Source organism: Camelina sativa, chromosome 15, assembly GCF_000633955.1.
Source record: "Camelina sativa cultivar DH55 chromosome 15, Cs, whole genome shotgun sequence".
NCBI lineage: Eukaryota > Viridiplantae > Streptophyta > Magnoliopsida > Brassicales > Brassicaceae > Camelina > Camelina sativa.
Window position 1 is genome coordinate 4,692,921 of NC_025699.1, and position 2,912 is coordinate 4,695,832.

Below are 2,912 nucleotides of genomic sequence, written 5' to 3' on the forward strand. Positions count from 1 at the left end.
TCACCGCTTCCCCCTTATCACCTCTTTGGCCCAGGTTCGCTCTACATTCATATTCCAGCCTCCTGGTAGATAGTTTACTTTGGCTAAACTATAATGGATCCCCGATTTGGAACCCACCTCGACCTGCTATTGATTGTGTTATACCAAGTTTATATCTGTTAGTTTTGATGTCTTCTGCTTGGTCAAGTCGAGTAAATCTCGAGAGCAGAACATGGATTCTTTCTAGATTGCTTGAGCTCCCCTTGTGTCGAGTCCAATACTTATCCGGGTTTGGTCTTAACTTTACTCTTCCATACTCTAAACAACTTTCGATAAGCTTAATGGTCTCTCTAGTCCGAAGACTGCTAGTAAACCTCAAGCTATCACTGTTGCTAGACCTGGTTAAGAGTCTTTTGGAAACCACGTTAAACGGATACCCTAGGGATGATCTCACTAATGGAGATAGTTTGGGGAAGCTAGGCATTATGATCCCACCTCTGCGGAGTGGGGGTTACCTATGCTTCACAAACTCTCTACCTTTTCCTTGCCTAAACCCAAAGAACTCTCAACCGCTAATTATCTACTTTATGAAGCACCCTCATAGTAACTTGAAGACTAGTGGCATTATGATCATAACTCCAAGGAGGAATGGTTACCACAACCTCTTTAAGTCCTGTTCTAGCACCCTTGGACCACCAACTACCAATGTAGTAACCGGTCATCAGAGCCATAGCAACCCTGCTCGACCCTTTGGCAACTCAGCTCTGCCAGTTTCATATCCGCCCAGTCTTCGACGTCTCAAGACAGTGGCCCCCTACTCCTTTGACTTGCTCATGGAGTCTGCATCGGTTTCTCTTGATCTTACAAGTTCCATATTGCTCCCAAGCAGGTGGTTCACAGCTCTCAAGTCCTTCACACCGAATGCCCTTATCTACTTATGTATTTCTATTGCTCTATGCCTTATTTTAGCTTACCATGTTATGTACTCAAAGCTACCCCTATCTTGTATGTTACTTTCTATTTGNAAATCAAGTTTTCTACTCATTTGTGTTCATAATCATTTTGGTTTATTTTATAGTATGATTCTGAACATCACCAACAAAAACATCACCAGAAATAAAAATCCTAACACAAGGGAACATCACCAACAACCTTAGTAAAATATTAGTCGTCTAATTTTTCAAAGCCTCAAACAAAAACATAACACATTACATTCAAATGAACTTTCTAAGCAGATCACGCACCATCATGTCAAATCGTGTCGGACAATGTGCCTGAAATCAAAGAAAATACAAACATTAGATTAATAAAAAAAAAAAAAAGATCTTAATCCCAACTGTTGAAGATTAAAATCTACAAAATTACATACATGTGCAGGTGCGTGACGTCGCGACGTTCTTCTATATCCCTCATCATCATTCGACGGTGTTCTAGTAACTCGATAATTGCTGAGATATAATCAAATAAGCAATTGAGACACAGTTCGCCCTAGCCGACATCCTCTCTGGCACAACCACCGAGAAAGCTCCTCCTGGCGGCGTCGAGTCCGATCGGCGTCGCTGGGCACTGGATCTGTTCTCCTCATCTTCTCCTCTACTCTCAAAGCTCTCTTACGGTTCGATTGTTTTCCACCGGAGTCCTCTCGAGATCTCAGACCTCAACTCCGACCATGCGACAGCTTCAACTCCGTTCCCTCGCCCCTCCGCCTCCGACCATTTCCCTCAGTGAACGTGTTTCTCTGAAACAACAACCGCCCCCACGACCCCTTGACTGCTCCGGTAACTTTGACCTCTATACCTCGATCAGGCGTTTCCGGCAATCAACTGCAACATCTCTCCGCTCCTCGGATCTACATCCACTCTCCAAGCATCTTACTTGGCTGCAGATGGACGGGAGCTCTGTTTTGATGTCGCCGCCATGGAAGATCTGGATGAAGAGCTCACAATCCCCGGCTTTCACCGCTTCCCCCTTATCACCTCTTTGGCCCAGGTTCGCTCTACATTCATATTCCAGCCTCCTGGTAGATAGTTTACTTTGGCTAAACTATAATGGATCCCCGATTTGGAACCCACCTCGACCTGCTATTGATTGTGTTATACCAAGTTTATATCTGTTAGTTTTGATGTCTTCTGCTTGGTCAAGTCGAGTAAATCTCGAGAGCAGAACATGGATTCTTTCTAGATTGCTTGAGCTCCCCTTGTGTCGAGTCCAATACTTATCCGGGTTTGGTCTTAACTTTACTCTTCCATACTCTAAACAACTTTCGATAAGCTTAATGGTCTCTCTAGTCCGAAGACTGCTAGTAAACCTCAAGCTATCACTGTTGCTAGACCTGGTTAAGAGTCTTTTGGAAACCACGTTAAACGGATACCCTAGGGATGATCTCACTAATGGAGATAGTTTGGGGAAGCTAGGCATTATGATCCCACCTCTGCGGAGTGGGGGTTACCTATGCTTCACAAACTCTCTACCTTTTCCTTGCCTAAACCCAAAGAACTCTCAACCGCTAATTATCTACTTTATGAAGCACCCTCATAGTAACTTGAAGACTAGTGGCATTATGATCATAACTCCAAGGAGGAATGGTTACCACAACCTCTTTAAGTCCTGTTCTAGCACCCTTGGACCACCAACTACCAATGTAGTAACCGGTCATCAGAGCCATAGCAACCCTGCTCGACCCTTTGGCAACTCAGCTCTGCCAGTTTCATATCCGCCCAGTCTTCGACGTCTCAAGACAGTGGCCCCCTACTCCTTTGACTTGCTCATGGAGTCTGCATCGGTTTCTCTTGATCTTACAAGTTCCATATTGCTCCCAAGCAGGTGGTTCACAGCTCTCAAGTCCTTCACACCGAATGCCCTTATCTACTTATGTATTTCTATTGCTCTATGCCTTATTTTAGCTTACCATGTTATGTACTCAAAGCTACCCC

General features: G+C 44.4%; 1 long non-coding RNA gene across 1 annotated transcript; it reads right to left on the bottom strand.

Moving 5' to 3' along the window:
- LOC109129290 lies at positions 1,150–1,434 on the bottom strand. The gene is made up of 2 exons (XR_002035502.1): positions 1,349–1,434; positions 1,150–1,253 (listed from the first exon to the last, which is right to left on the bottom strand). It is a non-coding gene; the product is annotated as an uncharacterized LOC109129290 (long non-coding RNA).